General features: G+C 40.8%; 1 protein-coding gene across 3 annotated transcripts in view; it reads left to right on the plus strand.

Moving 5' to 3' along the window:
- The window catches only part of Atxn7 (ataxin 7), a 153,242-nt gene that overhangs the window by 31,664 nt on the left and 103,688 nt on the right, over window positions 1-17,890 (plus strand). For all 3 annotated transcript variants that reach the window (XM_031362209.1, XM_031362207.1, XM_031362210.1), the window contains exon 2: window positions 9,240-9,336. The gene's annotated coding sequence lies outside the window, so the exon portion shown is untranslated. The remainder of the gene's footprint in view (window positions 1-9,239; window positions 9,337-17,890) is intronic.

The following is a 17,890-nucleotide window of genomic DNA, read 5'->3' on the forward strand; positions in this document are numbered from 1 at the left end:
GACAAGAGAGAGAGCGAGAGGTGAGAGAGTAAAGACAAGAGAGAGCGAGAGGTGAGAGAGTAAAGACAGGAAAGAGCGAGAGGTGAGAGAGTAAAGACAAGAGAGAGAGCGAGAGGTGAGAGAGTAAAGACAAGAAAGAGAGCAAGAGCTTAAGAGCAAGAATCTCATTTTTAAAAGACCATTTATTATTAAATTTTAAAGGAATTTCCTAAAAGTTGTTTCCAAGCATTTGACTTTTTTTCTAGCTCAAGTACTGCAAACTCTGCAGTGCCATATTTGACCAGCATGTAAAGTTAAATATACCAGCGTGTTGCCAATTATAGCATTAACTTTTGGCTTGCTGTTAAAGATGACACTCTTAAAGTTAAGGGGAAAGGGACTCTAGGAAAAGTTTGCCCTGCTAACAAGTGGGTACTATGATTGAAGGTTGAACAGGAATTAGATATCCAAAAGGATATTTAATTATGTGTATAATACAGAGATAAAGTATGATCACATTTATGTTCTCTTTCATCTTGGAAAATCTTCAAAGGAAAGGTTTTCTTTTTTTTTTGTATAATGATACCTAAATGAATGGCAATAAAATAGTTACATTAATTGTTTATTGTGTCATGGAACTTGTGTCATGGAATTGCTCTGCATAATTAGTGTGAAAGGTCACTATGAAATCAGGCTGGTAAAATTCTTTGAATGTGTTTGTGAATAAGACGTGGAATTCTATGGGTAGGTGAAATCTGTGTTCAGCCAGCCTCAGAAGGAACAAATCTTTCCCAGATGACTTACAAAATATAGGAAGTATTCTGGGATCTGTAGACGAGAGTGCGTTAACGTTTGGCTACACGTAAGACCATATGGTCAAATGGACATCAGAGCTGTACAAGTAGGTGGTAGGTCTTTAGTGCCAGCAGCCTGTCTGCAGTTCCTTAGTTCCATAAAGGAGAGGTTGAATTCTGATCCATCTTGACCAGAGTTCATGATCCAAAAGGCCGTCAGCAAAGATTCTTAGGAGTGGGAAAGCACTGGCTTCTAACATTTCAGATAGTTTACGTCCAAGGTAGGAAACCACCCTTTGTAATGAAATCACTCTGTGAGCCCTGCTGTTCTTCCCAGGAAGCATGGTGCCAGTGCTTGAGGAATTATTGGGATAGGAAAGGGAAACAAGGGGAAGGACCATCAACCATATGCCAGTCACTGTGTGAAAGGTTTATGTACATTCATTCACACAATAATCTGGAAAATCACATTAATGGCATTCACTGATTGACAGATCCAAAGTAAAAAGCATACGTGACTTTTTTATAGTAAAGAAGCCAATTTTCTGGTCTGATTTACTTAGAAGATTGTTGCTTCCTAAGTATGGGTATGTGATGTAGATGTGTACGCCTCAGCCAGGCAGTTGCAAAGAATATTGGGAATTTTATTCAATTCATGTGCTGTGGAGAAGTCTGGTTTTAGAGCCAAGCATGATAGCTCATTTCTCAGGAAGCTGAGGCAGGCTGATCACACAGTGAATTAAAGACCATCCTAGGCTATATTGTAATTTCCAGACCAGCATTGGTTACAGAGTGAGACCTTGTCTTAAGAACTACCACCAAAAGTCAGCTTACCAAGCAACCAAAACCTGAGACTGGCTTCCCTAGTAGAGGCAGGATTTGCCCTTTGTCTTTTAGAGAAGAGAAATCTGTCATCGGATGCCCAGACTGCTTTTAGAAATAAAATTTAAGGGGCTGGTGAGGTGGCTTAGTGACGAGAGCTTGCAGCTCTTGAAGAGGACCAGATCCCAGCACCCACCCAAAGTGACTAACAGCCTCTTCAAATTCTACTTCCCATCCCTCTGGCTCCTGGGGACAAGAGCACACACATGTCCTTATATGAGCAAATAAAAAAAAAACAAGTCCTGGGGGCTAATGAGATGGCTCAGCAGGGAAGAGCACCAATGGAAAGTCATGAGTTCAAATCCCAGCAACCACATGGTGGCTCACAACCACCCATAATTTATTATATGTACTTACATATAATAAATAAATCTTAAAAAAAAAAAAAACCAAGTCCTTAAGAAAGACAGCTCTGTGCTTAAGGCACTTGCAACTCTTACAGAGGACTGGGTTTCATTCTCCACGCACAAATGGTAGCACACGGTTGTCAGTAACTAGGGGCTCCAATGCTCTCTTCTGGCCTCCCTCTATACCAGGCACTCAGTGTTGACCATATACATACATGTAGACACACATACATAAAATAAAGATTAATATATTTGAAAGGAAGCTTGGAAGAATTAAAACATGACCAGCATTATTAGTTAATCGCACACATTTATCCCCTAGGCGGTGCCTTTACTGTAAGACTTTGATAGTGACTGTGCATGACTCATTTATCTGATGTTAACCTTCATTTTCCTTGCATGTGTTCTTTGTAGGGTTAGGGTGATTTAAAGCAAGATTATGCATGTATTCGCTTCAAGAGTAAGCATTCCGTTAAGGTCATTAAGAACTTTGGCTTTTGAGAGAGATGTCTGCTAGATCTGGCTTATTTAACTTCTTTCCTAACCGGTCTTGTAAGAGTAGCAAAGAATGACCTGACTTGAGGATAGCTATGAATTTTAGAATTCTTTAACCCCAAATCAGTAACAACAAAAGCAAAAGCCTTCTTTTGGTAGGGTATTAGGCGTGTAAGCCTTCCTTCTCTTCAGTCAGCTTTGTGATTCTTTCCTTTCCTATCAAAACAAAACAGAAATACTGTAGGAGTACAGGGATTTAACTGTAGTTCTCACCCCTTCTTCCTCAGTGTTGCTGGGTGGAAAGGCTTTTTTCTGGGGAGATGCAACGTAGGTCTACTCACCCCAGAAAGTGATGCCACAACAGACCAAAGCACAGATACCGCCAAGTCCAACTAAATGAACAAATACGTTTTATTGGGTTTACTTACAGGAACAGAAACGACTCAAAAGACAGCTGCGTCACCAAAATCCACCCTGGCACTGGTGACAGCTCACAGAGCTGGAGCCCGCTGTATATCCTGCAGGCAGTTCAGCAGGTTGGATCGTGTCCTTTAGGGGCTCGGTTGGTCTAACCCTCTTCTAGGCAGCTCAGCTGGTTTCTGTTTCTTCCAGGCAGCTGGTCTGGCCCTTGCTGAGAGTGACTCTCAGCGTTTATTGTTTACTCTGGTGGCAGGGAGGAGCCTAGTGAATCTGGTCAATATTAGGGACTTCCTTAAGCTATTTTGAGTGAATGTTTCAAACTGGGAGAAAACTCTTAGTAAACAACTGGTCTCTACAGGTGCAGTTGCCTGGGAAGGAGGGTCAGTGTCAGAGAAGCTACTTTCTGCTGTAGCTTAGCTTCATCCAATTCAATTCTCCTTTCCAAGGCAACAACATCCCATGCTGGGCATTTAATACCTTTAGTGATTGAGCAACTATGAGAGCTTACCCTTCAATGTGATCTCATTTAAAAGGAACTTGTTAAAACTTACCATGTCAGACCCTGGGGAAACAAAGATGAAATGTTACAGAGCCTGGACATGCTCTGTGTGTGTGTGTGTGTGTGTGTATGTGTTTTCAGTGTTGAATATTGAACCCTTAGACTTGTACATGTTATGCAAGTACCCTATCACTTTGCTTCAGCCCCAGCTGTGAGCAGGTGTTGGTGGGTGAAAATGAGTTCCGTAGAATATAGGAAGACTAGAATTCAAGCACGTGAAACAGCAGATATTAAGAAACAGGAATTGCTGTTGGACGGTCTAGAGAGATGGCTCAGCACTTGAGAGTACTTCCTGCACTTGCAGAAGATTGGCATTCAGTCACCAGTACCCACCTCAGCTCACAACTGCCTGTAACTCCACCTTCAAGGGATTTTGATGTCCTCGCCTGGCTTCTACAGGTACCACACCCCAATAAGTAAAATTAAATCTTAAAAAAAAAGAAAAAAGAAAAGAAAAAATGCTGTTCTTTGTGGCCTTGGAGACAGTCATTTTAAGGTTAACTTTAGTATGTGAGTGCTTCTTCATCCTGCAAGCTTCAACTTCCTGGCAAATGAACATGGTAAGAGTTAGTACAGCACTGTCTCTAAGAGAAAGTTAAGTGAGATAATGCAGGAGAATGCAGATACAGTAAGTGCTCAGTCAGCTACTACAGATGCTGTTGTTATTGCCATGTACTTCTATAAATTGTAATTTCCTGACACGACAGATCCATGACAGGGATATTTATTGTAGGTTTAGCATTCAAGAGTAAGGGTAAAATAGTATACTTTAGTCAGACTTGACGGGGAAAACAAGTTTTGGTGACCTCTCTCAACTGAAGGAAACGAGCCCAATTACTTCAGCGCCGCAGGTCAGAGGAGGGAGTGCTTGAGCAATGTGTGCCTGTGCTCCAGGAACTGAGCCCCTGTGTAAAAGTTAAGGTATAAGATCAGTTGGAAAGCTGAGAGCAACTGAATTATGTGTAGCTGTTTAGAATCTGTAGAAAATGAGACTTCTTTAAAAATTATGATCTTGGCCAGGCAGTGGTGGTGCATGCCTTTAATCCCAGCACTTGGGAGGTAGAGGCAGGTGGATCTCTGAGTTCAAGGCCAGCCTGGTCTACACAGTGAGTTCTAGGAGATCCAGGGCTACACAGAGAAACCCTGTCTCGAAAAAAAAAAAAAAAACCCACAAAAAAAACCAAAACAACAACAAAAAAACCCTGTGATCTTTATTTCTATGAACCCAGTACTGGAGAGGATGAGGCAGGAGGATCTCTAAGAATCCTTTCTTTCAGTCCTGTCCCAAAGGGCCCAAAGTGCAAATAAAATAAGTCACATGAGGGTGGAGGCAGCACTAGAACAGACTACAGAAACTGAACTGCGTGTCTGGACTGCGTGTCTGGAGCTAGACCAGAGCTACTGGCATGCTTCCACGTGGATGGACTTCTTTTACTGTACATGGTATGTTCCTACACTTTGTGTCTCGGGGAGTGGGTGATCAGAGAGCAATCCTATGGCCTGTTAAGTCTGCTTGGTCTCTACTTGGCTTTTGGAGAGGGGAATCTCTAGGTTTTGCAAAGTGCATGATTCAGTTTTTCACTTTGATTTTCCAAGAAAAAAATCCAGTTAGGGTGATAGTAAGGGCCATTGAAGTTAGAAGAAAGTAAGTTGGACGCTGTGTTAGTCTGTAGTTACTGGGATGAACTGCTTATGTCTGTACCTCAGCTGATGTGATACCTAATCCTGAATTTTGGATTGAAGTTTTTTTCATTTGAGAAAAGACTCTTAGAAAAACAGTGTAGACTCAAGAGGTACAGGTCATAGCTTCCTTTGGGGAGCAGATTTAAGAGAAAATGGATGCAGCAGCCAAGGGAGTAGTTTGCAGAGTGTATGCCCATTGCAAGAGGCAGCCTGTGGTGCAATACCAGCCAGGTAGAACCCTGGGAGGAGGGCTTGCTTCTGTAGTCAGATTTTGGACTTTCCAAAACAAATTTTGTGTGAAACTTCCCCGTGTTTAAATGCTAGCAACAAATCTGTATATTTTTTTTCTCAAGATTAGCATGGGAAAAAAAATCAACAACAACAAGAACCTGTGGGTTGTGTGTTTGTTAGTACCAAAGGGTGGAGAGAAAGTGCAACCTGGGAATTAAGGATTACAACTAATATGCCACAAAATGCTTGGCTTGTTCTCGGGGCAGGCCCTCTGTGTTGGATGGTACACACCCTCAGCGTGCCTGTTTGAATGCACCGGTCAGTCTGAGAAAACTTCTTGTCTTTCATTCTTCTCCTGTGTAGAACAGAAATTGGGGTGAACTTTCAAGGTTTCACTTTTTCCAGATCTAACTTAAAGGATCAGGTGGGAATCGTGGCTGTGCTTGCTGCTGGTTTAGCCTGTGCAGCCTGCTTCTCCATGCCTCCTCCAGTGCATAGAGCACCTGCCTCAAATTAACATTCTGGGCTTTGCTACGAGGGTAAGATGCTTTAAGAAACAGGAAGAAAGCTTGTTCTGTTAATATTTCAAGCTATTTAATTTAATTTTATTTAATATTAATATTTCTGTTAATATTTTATTTAATTTAATGTTAATATTTCTGTTAATATTTCAATATGTCTTGGTATAGCTTACTATTTCTTTCTTTGCCAAGAGTTGTGTAATTTTGACAGACTGTATCATATAACAAGAAGTGATCAGCATCTTGAAGGAGACATAATAGAAATGGCAGTCGTTTTTCTCCCTGTGAAAGTCAGTATAACACTGCCTGTGTATCAGCATGGGATCTTCTCTCTATTTAAAGTGAATGACAGAATATTTCCGAACCCTTGAGTGTCGTTTTGTTTGCTTTATAGCATTCAGATGAAATCTGCCTTCTTGTTACTATGAAATCTGTTATTTTGTTAGACAAGATTTTGTTGTTGTTGAAATTACCAGAAATCAGTTGAGAAAAACCAAACCTGCTGGTAAGGAGGGAGTTCTATGAATGTTGGGAGTTGTGGAATGGAAGAACTTTGAGGATGATGCTATGGAAAGGAGAACCCAAGCCCGTCCTTGCTGCTCCAGGCGGAGACCATTTCCCAGTTGCCAGGGGTCAGAGGCTTCTCCAGACAATTCACTCTGATCACTGTATTTCTTTTTCTTTCATTTTTTCCTTACTGTCTGGCCTTTTCCTGTAGACTAGTAAGCACACAGACTATCCCAGCCTAAACTAAACTAAACTAAACTAAACTAAACTAAACTAAACTAAACTTCTCCCAGCTCCTGGTTCCAAGGAGAATAGGTTGGGTGTCTTGAGTTGAGGCCTTGTGTTTGGTCTAGGGTGTGACAAGGAATCTAGCCTTATAATACATTTATGATTAGAAAAGAGGATCGCTGGAGGTGAGACAGCACCTGTGAGGAGTAATAAATTGGAGCTTGCATTTCTGAGGACTTTGGCAAAACAAAACAAAACAAAAACCAACTCAATCACTATGTTTTCATGGTGGGTTCTCCTCTTCTAACAAGCCTTCATATAAAATAATCACTAAAAGTTAAGTGCTCATTACATAAGTAGGTATTGAGTAAAGAAAGGTTGGAGGTTTTGGGCTTAAGAGTTTCGTGTTCTGGAAAGAGAACAAACAAACACCTAGGGTCTGAATTCTAGTTCCAAGTCTGAACCATTGCTCTGCTGGGCAGTCTGAACAAGCCATGAGCCCTCTGTCTGTCTCCTGCAAATAAATGAGGTCACAGGCTGAAGAGGTGGCTCAGAAGTTAAGAGCACTGACTGCTCTTCCAGCAGTCCTGAGTTCAATTCCCAGCAGCTCACAATCATCTGTAAAGTGATCTGATACCCTTTTCTGGTGTGTCTGAAAGACAGCTACAGTGTATTCATATACCTAAAATAAATAATTCTTTTAAAAAATAATAAATGAGGTCACAATGACAGCACTTTGAACACACTGTTGTTGTGAGTCAGGTGAAAGAACTTAAACAAGTGTATATGGTTTGTACTAAAGATCCATGATCCTTTTTCTAAGCAGGGAAGTTACTATTTTAAAATGCATATTTTAGTAAACACTACTACCATTTTTTTCTGTAAAGATAGATTTCCCGTAAAGCACAAAGATATTGACTAATAAAAGGTGAATTCTTTAAAAGTCAAACTTATCTTGGAAAAGATTTTGTCATACCTAAGAGCCAGTGGCTCCTTGAATGCTTTGGAAAATAGCTGAAGTATCATGCTGGAAAATTGAGAAATGGCTTTTCCTGGTGACTTAAAGTCAAGTGAGAGCTCTAGTTTGTTCTGAAGGAGCAGCGCTCAGAGAGGAGAAGAGGTACTTCCAACCCGACACCTCTATTGACTGTGTCTGTTGTGGTACTCTGCAAATAACTGTGAGTAAAGATTTTCGTGTACCTTTAAAATGCTTACAATGCAAAGAAAACAACTGGCTTAAGGCAGATGGTGAAGGAACTAGAAGCTTTTTACTAGAAGTAAGACAGAGCAGAGACACTAAATTGGAAATCCAAAAATTTTTTAAAGATAGAAGACTGTCAAAGAAGTAGAAATCAGGAGGGAAAAAATGTCTCTCCCTTGACGACAGTAATAAGGAGGCTTTAAACATTAATGAATAGCATTTGTCAGTGAACGAAACTGAAGGTGTTTGTAGAAGGGGAGGGGAGAAGACTGTAACTTAAGAATAATTTAAAAACTATAAAGATAATTATGAATAAGTGGAGAAAGTATGGCACAGAAATTTGGTTATTGACTTTCTGGGATAGTGTATCCCTATCTCAGCATCTCAAGGCAGAGAAATATGCACATTTTGAAGTGTATGAAACTAAAAGCTGACTAAACAGTCTTCTCACCACTGACCTTGTTATATAAGCCAGTGGAAATTATAGTAGAAGTACATTCATAGTGAATTTTCCATAGCAAACCAACCTACCTGTGGTCTTTGTTTCTGAGACAGGGTCTCACTACATAGCTTTGGCTCTCCTGGAACTCACTCTGTGGAGCAGGCTGGCCTTGAACTCACAGAAATCTTCCTCCCGTGTGCTGGGATTAAAGAATAATTAAAGAATAATAGTATGCGCCGCTATGCCTGAACTGCCTGTTTTAGAGTCTGACAGTACATGCCTCACAGCTGGGCCATTGCCTCTATTTGCTGCTCTCTTCTGCTCTCTTAAGTTGAGTACCAGCTTTTAAACATCTGTTTGTTAGTCATCAATCCTTTGACTCCGTACCTCACTGCTTTCCCCCAAACTAAGTAGCAGCCCCAATTTACCTTCCCTGTACATATATAGGAAGATAATGGAGGCGCTTTTTTCTTGTGCTTTTAAGGAGATGAACTAACTGAGCTTTTCTTTCCTGTTTAAAATTTGCATTGCTTTTATATCCTGTTGAATCATAAAGGATAGAGTTAGCATTCCAGATAGTCAGTGTGTGCTTGTGATTTTAAAGGTATAATTTGACAGGTTTCATAGGTGCAGACTTTCAAATAGCAACATTAAACATTAAATGGAAACTCATTAGTGGAAATTCACACAGTGATTTTTAAGCCCAAAGATGTTGACTCTGGACATACTGAATAGTTATTTGTTCTTGGTTTATTGTAAACCCAGTGAATTTAAGTTCATCATAAAAATAAATTGCATTTGTTGAAGACTTGTTAAAGTGCCTGAGATTTTAGCTGTGGTTCTTCAGAACACATGTAATAATTTAAAATGTGTGACAACTAGTAAGATTGTAGATTTCTGATTAGCTTTGTGTCCACTATTTCAGTCCTTTGCCACCTTCTTTTTTTCAGTCTGAACAGAGTAAGAAGGAAGTACTTGCACAGCTGCAGCAGATGAAGATTCACTGGTAAAGCCATCAGGAGTCTTGGCCTGCACCCCAAAGAAAAGGTAACTGACTATTTTGATGTAGCAGGGCTGAATGAATGTGTTACTTCCAGTTCTAGTACAATTTGAGTGTCACCAAGGGATGATAATTTTTATAATGGAAATATCTGAAGAATCTTATACTTTCAGTATAACTTTAAAGACACGAACTTCTTAGTGTTAAGTGACAATGGATATAAGGAATACAGTAGTGCTGTTGGACATTTGTTTCTTAGCTCAAAACTACTGAGCAATACCACTTGCCATACATTTATCAAAACTTCAGGAATCTGTTGACTACAAGTTAAAGGAATGCACCACCACCTCCTGGCCTGTTTGAGGAATTCTTTAGAGACAGGACTCCTAGCTTTCTACTAAACTGCACCCACTCTTTCCATGGGACATTGTCTAGTATATGCTCTTGTGTCTTCTAGTCCCATGGCCAGCTCTACAAGCTTGAGCTCCACTTACTCCCTCCCGGCATAGCAGAGAGCAGCCGCTGAAGGAGGGAATAGTCCTGAGCAAGACTGGCAAAGGCAGAAGAGTCAGGCATACTTAGGGCACCTGATGCCTTTCCAGGCTGGCAGGGAACTCTGCAGCTCTAGGCAGTCCTGGAGTCTCACAGTAACAGTTAGCATAGCTTCTCAGTACAAAGTGCAGTTGGTTTTTGAGCAGATGACTGAGTTTCACAGAATTTGGAAAAAGGTAAGGAATCCTGAAAGAGCTTAGGTTTTGTTGTTGTTGTTTTGTTACATTTATTTATGGCGTGTTTCTTTGTGTGTTACTCTATCTTGTGTTTGTGTGTACACATGGGTCACATGGAAGTCAGAGGACAGCTTGTAGAACTTCTTCTCCTTCATCATATGGGTCTGGGGAACTAACTTCGGGTTTCAGGCTTTGTGGAAAATGCCTTTTCCTAATGTGTCATCTTCCTTGGACCCCTTGGAAGAGTTTAGATTAGTGATAAAACTTCCCTGATGTCTAACCTTAAGGGAAGTGGGGTGGGGAGGTGGAGGCATATAAGTTACAATTCAACTTAAGATGAGTCACTGAAGAACTGAACAGAATGCAGACAGGAAGGACTAAAGAAACTTCAACCTCAGAAATAGATCAGCATATACTTAGGCAACAAATGCATGCTTCAGTGAGGTCCTAAGCAACTGTAGCACAAACGGGAAACATTCTGTACAGCCCACACACTCATCTGTACAGATAACACTTTCACTTTCACCAAGCCAAAATCTGAGAGATTTAGGAATGTGGCAGTTCTGCATGTAAAAGAACAAGCATCTAGTCAGCTTTGCCAGCTCTCTGCTGAAGGACCAGGATCGTCATCACAATGTACGGTATTCATTGTGAAATATTAGGCAGGTGCCAAAAAAGAGGGGACAGGGCTTTTCCTGCATGGTAGCTGGCCGCTGGCTGTAGTGGGGTCCAAGGAGGAAAAAAAAAAAAACATTTTGAAAAATGCTAGAGAAGCTCCTTAATACTGAGTCGTTTACTTACATGTGCAAAGATCTGCTGTAGGAAGATAACTTCCATGAGTTGAATACTATACTGATGGAAGCATTGTATGATACTGTAGCAAAGACTCATACAATGCCAAGAAGTAAATAAGGGACAGGAAATGAAGAGTTGTACACTCACAGATGTACTGAGCAAACAGAAATCAGTCATTGGGCCAGGGAGAACTGTGAGGACGTGTCAAGCCCAGGGCCAGTCTCAAGGGGCAATTCCTTCACATGTAGTCTATTTCTCTCAGGTGGTATTTATAGAGGGCACTTTATATGTTATGCTCTCTTTTACACACTAGGGATAACTTGATAATCCAAAAGAATACAAGGTCCTCTTACTGAATTCACATTTTAACCAATAACTAAAAATTACATGTATTTGATATATATAGTATATTGCTTTGAAATACATACTATGAAATGACTAAACTGAGTTAATGTTGCTACACATGGTTGATGTTTATTTTATGTTTAGAAGTTTCTTTCTGTTTCTCTCTTTGTCTTGTTTTTTTCTGGTCTTGGTCTCAGTCTCTGTCTCTCTCTTTCATTCTACATTTGCTATGTAGCTCTTGCCAGCCTGTACATGTAGACCAGGGTGCCCTTGAGTGCTGGGATTAAAAGTTTGTACCACCATGCCCCTGTCTTAGCAATTTTCAGGTATATATCAACAATAAATCCTACATTATATGATCATTTTCTTGAGCTTATTCTCATTTAGCCGAGGTTTTGTATTCTTTAACCTAAATTGCTGCTAACTTCTAGTATCTCAAAATCACCATCACAGAGAAATTTGAAATCAGGATAATATTGATGCTGTGCTCAGGATTCAGTCCAGAGTGAGAGCGAGCGAGCAACAGGTAGAGTATTCAGTGAAAACACTGCCATTTGGTAAAGTAGGGAGTGTGAGCTGGATTATGGTTAATGGCCCAGGGCTTTTGGAAAGAGTTGTAGTTATTGAAGAGAAACCTGGTACCTGTACTGGAATGACAGGAAAGTGGCAGGAGGGCAGGACAGCTTATTGAAGGCTCTATCTCATGAAAATGTAAATCCATTTGAAGGAGACTAAGAATGTGGTAGAGATCTTCTCTGTTCAAAGCAACCCTCCAAACTTAGCACAGGAAGGCTGGTCCAGCTCTGCTGCAGTGTGGCTAGCTGCATCCTCAGCTGCAGCAGAACTTGGCAGTGTCTTCCATGTGGTACTGGTTTTGTAAGCATGAAAGACATAACATTTGAGGGGGTCATGGAGTCCTATACCATAGTTTTAAAGAGATGCTGAGTGAGGCAACATGTGACCCAGTTGACTTTAAGAAACCACAAGAAGACCCCAAGAGTGTACTGTGAAACTCTGAAGGTGAGGACCAAGTTTCAATAGAGATTCCAGGATGTTGGAGATAGCAGAACCATGGGATGTCCACTAAGGAAAGCTCCATGCATGGACTGGAGCTGATGTAAGATAGAGGGTCCTTGTTACAGGTATCAAAGCTGCAGGGGAGGGAGTGCCCAGTTGATTCCATTATACCCCAGATGATGGACTGGGAGCTAGTGCAAGGTTTGTTATTTTCCCTGCTGAATTTTAGTCTTGCTAAGGAATATGCTAATTTTGTTTTTAAGTGTTTCCAGAAGCCTCTATTTTGTTTCTATAATGGCCACACTATATTTACCTTTTAGTGGAAGGGAAATGATAGAAGCCAACAAACATAGTCAATACAGTATTTCTTGTATTAGATGATTATGATTGCTGTTTAGAAAGAATGCTGGGCAGGATTAGAAAGAGGGTGAGTATAATTAGAGGTGGGGCCTGACCTTTTGAATGGCAGTGAGCAGGGTCAGACTCTGAGAAGGTGACACTTGGCCATTAATGCTGAGAGAGTAAGCTGTTGAGTTCTGTAATGGGGGTAATTCTAGCTGATGGAGAGAATGAAGGCAGAGGTAGGCCTGGCCTGTATAGGAAACAAAGAGGCACCCTCTGAGTGAGTGCTTAGGAGAAAGTGCATGAAGGTAGGTAGGGAACAGGACTGAGCCTATGACTTTAGAGACCATAGAATGGGCTTTAACTTGTTTCCTAAGAGTACATGACAGCTCTCTGTTAATAGAACCATTGGAGCTATGGTAGTATTTAGTAAGATAGGCTACAGATAGCAAGGTGTTTTAAAACACTGAGCCTAATTATACGGTGACAGTTGTACTAGCTTAGCAAAAGGCAACAGTGTGCTAGACCTCAAAATAATAAGGGATAAAATCAAGACCATAAGGCATCCCTTCATGATTTGTAAAACATTAATGGCTTATGTTAGAAAATAAAACTCAGCTGGGCGGTGGTGGTACACGCCTTTAATCCCTGCACTTGGGAGGCAGAGGCAGGCGGATTTCTGAGTTCGAGGCCAGCCTGGTCCTACAGAGTGAGTTCCAGGATAGCCAGGGCTACACAGAGAAACCCTGTCTCGAAAACCAAAAAAAAAAAAAAAAAAAAAAAAAAAAAAAAAAAAAAAAAAAAAAAAGAAAGAAAGAAAAAAAGAAAATAAAACTCTTAGAGTCACACTAGATTATGTTGTGAGATCCTGCTGTGTGCCAGAGCTTACTACCTAGCAGGCAGGTAGTATATTCAGTGGGATCAGTTTATGAAGGGGTGATTCTCACCCTGAGAGTGCTGTTGAGGGATGATTTGAGAATTTATCATATCACTCAGAACAGTACACAGTTTAAAACTTAGAAATGGGTTATTTCTAGAATTTTCCATTTATTTTCAGACAGAAGTTGACTGTTAGTAATTAAGTCCATAGAAAGTGAAACTGTGAACCAGAGGGAAATAATGCATTATTTAGCCCTAAGAGGAACAAAATACTGATATGTACTTCAACATATGTATCTTGAAAATTTGTGCTAGACGAAGAAATCCAGACATATGTCAAATTGGCACATCCATGGAGGTAGTATTTTTTAGGTGACAAAGGAAGCTTGGAAAAGTCTTTATGGGTTTGGAGTTTCCTTGTGGGTGGTAAAATGTTTGGAACATTGTGATGGTTTTTACACCATACTGTGAATGTAATAAAATGCCTTTAGATGTACATTTTAAAATGGTGAATTTTATTTTACATGAATTTTACCACAATCTAAAATAAGCAAGTAAGTAAGTAATAAATAAATAATGAATAAAAGGTGATAATAGGAGTGGGGAGCTGGATCAGCTGGTAGAGCAAGGTCCTCAGTTAGGACTGCAGTAAACGTAGAAAGTCAGGGGAAGCCGTGTGCTCTGTAGGTCCAACAGGAATCTAGTGCTGGGGTGCAGAGACAGGCAGATTCTAGGGGTTTACTGCTTAGGATGTCTTAGCTGAAATGGTGAGCTCCAGGTTCAGTGACAAATGCTGTCTCAAAAAGCCCAGGGGAGATGCTGATAGAGTAAGACATCTAACATCAACCTGTGACCTTCAAGGAACACAGACTTATATACACCATGGATATATACAGAGATACAATAAAGAATAAAAATTGTATACAGAAATAAAAAGATAATGGTATTTAAAAAATCTCTCATGGCTGAATAGCTTATGTCCTAGACACAGTAGTCGGCTTACTAGAACAGTGTTTATAAAGGGCATGGGTGAGGGGGCGAGAAAGGCTGAGCTGAAGAGTGAGGGACACTGCAGGCCAGGGCGCTCAGCCAGGCCAGCAGCTGGGATGCCTTGTGGCACAAGGGAGAAGGGAGCTGAGGGAGAAATGGTCTTTAGGAACAGTACAAGTAAAATCCATGTCTAGGAGTAGAAGAAAGGGCTTCTGATTTTAGGAAACCATGCTGTGGCTATTCCCTTGGTTGAGCTTTGTGACTATCCCCCAAAGCCTCAGTTAGTTTCTCCTTTTATAAAACAGCTTTTAGAAGCATCTGATTCTAAGAGTATTGTTTAAACTATAAATAGCATATGAAGTCCCTTTAAGCTTAAGGAATTAAAGCTTGCTACCCTCTGTTTCGGTGTTAAGACTAGAGTTACCTGGACTGTTCTTTATGTATAAGGCCCCACTAAGTATAAAGAGTTAAGTCTGTTGCCTCCCACTTTCCACAGCTGCCCCTCTGCACATACATGTGTTTCCAGTACTTTCACCAGTCTGTGCATAGAATATTTGGCTTGTTGCTTTGAAATTTTTGTCTTGTTGTCTTTCATTTTTTGCTGTTGGACTTCAATGTCACATACTGCATTTTATCTGTAAAAGCATTCAACAAAGCGGTTGAAAAGTACATTCTCAGACCTCTGTAAGAAGAAGACAATTAGCCGGATCATTATGCCCCATGCCTGTAATTCCAGTGTGGTTTAGGTACAGGCAGGGACATCAGAAATGCAAGGGCAGCTTTGACAACAGAATGAGTTTAAGGATATCCTGGGCTACATGAGGTCCTGTTTGAACAACAACAAAAACAAAGACAATATGAGAGATCACAAAACATAAAAATTGCCAACATTTACTATTTACCATGTATCAGTGCTTTCCTAAGCCTTTAACATTTTTTGAATTCTACTATTTTTATGTGTTTGAATGATTTATCTGCATGTATGTGTACCACATGAATACATTACCCATGGAGGCCAGAAAAGGGTGTCAGGTCCCTTGGAATTGGACTTTCTGGTGGCTATGAACCACCAAGTAGCACCTGTGGAAGAGCAGAAGCCTGCCTTCCAGCTCCTGTTGTAAGTCTTTTAATTCATCTTCTCCTGACTGCAGGGAGACATTGTAGACCAGCAATTCTTTAACTTGTGGGTCAAGACCTCTCTGCTCATAGGGGTTGCATAAGACCATCAGAAAACACAGATGTTAATGTTACCACTCATAACACTAACAAAATTGCAGTTATGAAGTAGCAACACAAATTATGGTTGGGGGTCAGCACAACTTGAGGAACTGGGTTGTAACATTAGGAAGGTTGAGAACCACTCCTGTAGATACTGTTTCTCCTCCTGCCCCACGTGAGGTAGACAGGTGAGTTCCAGGACTGCGCTTCTTTCTAGCCCTTAGCTGTTGGGAAGATTCTGTAGAACTTTTTCAATAGAAGGCAATCTTGAAATTTTTTTTTTTTTTTGTGAAATTTCGCCAATTTAAATGTTGGCTTTTTAAAAAATATCTTTGTGTGGTGCAGTTCAGATCCTATTGACTTAGCATGTAAAAATGTAGAGTTTGATGTTTTGTTTTTTAGTGTAAGCTCATTCTTGTACAACCATCACAATGTTTTCAGCATCTCTGAAGGAGACCCCATTCATATTAATTAAGCTTTGACTCCATGTTTCCCTTCTTCAGGCCCATGAAAATGGCGAGTTTGCCTTCTGTCTCCATGGATTTGCTTGTTCTGGATAATTCACACATGAATCCATGGAGTCATATAATAATAATGACCATGTTAGCTTTCTGTTGCTGTGGCAGATGAACAGAGGAAGGATTTTTTTCATGGCCTCGTGGTCCATTGGGTAGGGGCCTGTGCTGACACAGAGCAGGATGGCTGAGGGCCTGGAGAGCAGAGCTGCTCAGCTGATGGATTCCAGGGAGTGGAACAATGACAAGGTATCCAGGGCAATACCCACCTCACGACCCCTCCAGCCATCTACATTTTCCATCCTTGCCCAATTGAGCCATGAACTAATGAGAACTCTGTGAACTCTGATGCGCCAGGACCAAGCATTTAGCACATAAGCCTTTGACAGTTTATATACAGAGCAAAACAGTAACTTTTAGTGTCTGGTGTTTTTCACTTGGCATAATTTTTTTTCTCTTTTAAAAATTACACCTATTGCCAGGCAGTGGTGGTACATGCCTTTAATTCCAGCACTTAGGAGGCAGAGGCAGGTAGATTTCTGAGTTCAAGGCCACCCTGACCTACACAGTGAATTCCAGGACAGCTAAGGCTATACAGAGAAACCCTGTCTCAGAAAAACAAAATCAAAACAACAACAACAACAAACACACCTATTTGTGTGTGTGTGTGTGTATGTATGTATGTACCATCCTCATGCATGTGAGTATTTCCTATCCACATGTGGAGGTCACAGGAAAACTTGCAGGAGTTGGTTGTTTACTTTCACTTGTATGGATCTGGGGAAGCCATCAGGCTTTGCAACAGCAAGTACCTGTACCCATGAGCCATCTCACCAGTGCTAGAGGTTCAGTTGTGAATTAAGAACTGTATGGATACATTACAATTGTTTTGTTTTGTCTTTAAAACAAGATTTCTCTGTAGCCCTGGCTATCCTGGAACATGCTCTGTAGATGAGGCTGGCCTTGAACTCAGAAACATGCCTGTCATTGCCACCGCCTGGGTCTCCAGGAACTTTTATATTGTTTACCACAGTGGCTGTAAGGTTTTCTATTCCTACCACCAACATATGGAATTCTTTTGTGAGAATTTTTTTTTTTTTTTAAATACAGCTTCCTAGTCTCTGTCTCCCTCCTTTGTACTGTTTTACACACCATGTCTGTGGGTATATTTATGTGTGTGGAGTGCAGTACACTGCAGCACTGTCATTATTATAACAGTTATCTATTTTACATACAAATTGCTCAGTGATAAACTATCAACAAAAAGAAAAACAAACAAAACCCAAGGATAAAAATCCATTCTGTGAGCTGGGTAGTGTTGGAGTACACCTTTGATCCCAGCAGAGGCAGGCAGATCTCCTGAGTTCAAGGCCAGCCTGGTCTACAGAGTAGTTCCAGGCTACACAGAGAAACCTTGTCTTGAAATAAAACAAAACAATACAAAACAACAACAATAAAACTCCCCAAATAATCCATTCTGTGGCTGGGGTGGTGGTGGCGGCGGCGGCGGCGGCGGCGGCGGTGCACGCCTTTAATCCCAGCACTTGGGAGGCAGAGGCAGGCAGATTTCTGAGTTTGAGGCCAGCTTGATCTACAGAGTGAGTTCCAGGACAGCCAGGGCTAAACAGAGAAACCCTGTCTTGAAAAACAAACGAACAAACAAACAAACAAACAAAAAATCCATTCTGTGTGTTCATCATATTTTCACTTTCTCGGAGATACATTTGAATCACAAGAACTTACTTTTGATGAAATACAAGATATGTCCTTGG

The sequence above is a fragment of the Mastomys coucha genome, unplaced genomic scaffold (genome assembly GCF_008632895.1).
Source record: "Mastomys coucha isolate ucsf_1 unplaced genomic scaffold, UCSF_Mcou_1 pScaffold9, whole genome shotgun sequence".
Classification (NCBI taxonomy): domain Eukaryota; kingdom Metazoa; phylum Chordata; class Mammalia; order Rodentia; family Muridae; genus Mastomys; species Mastomys coucha.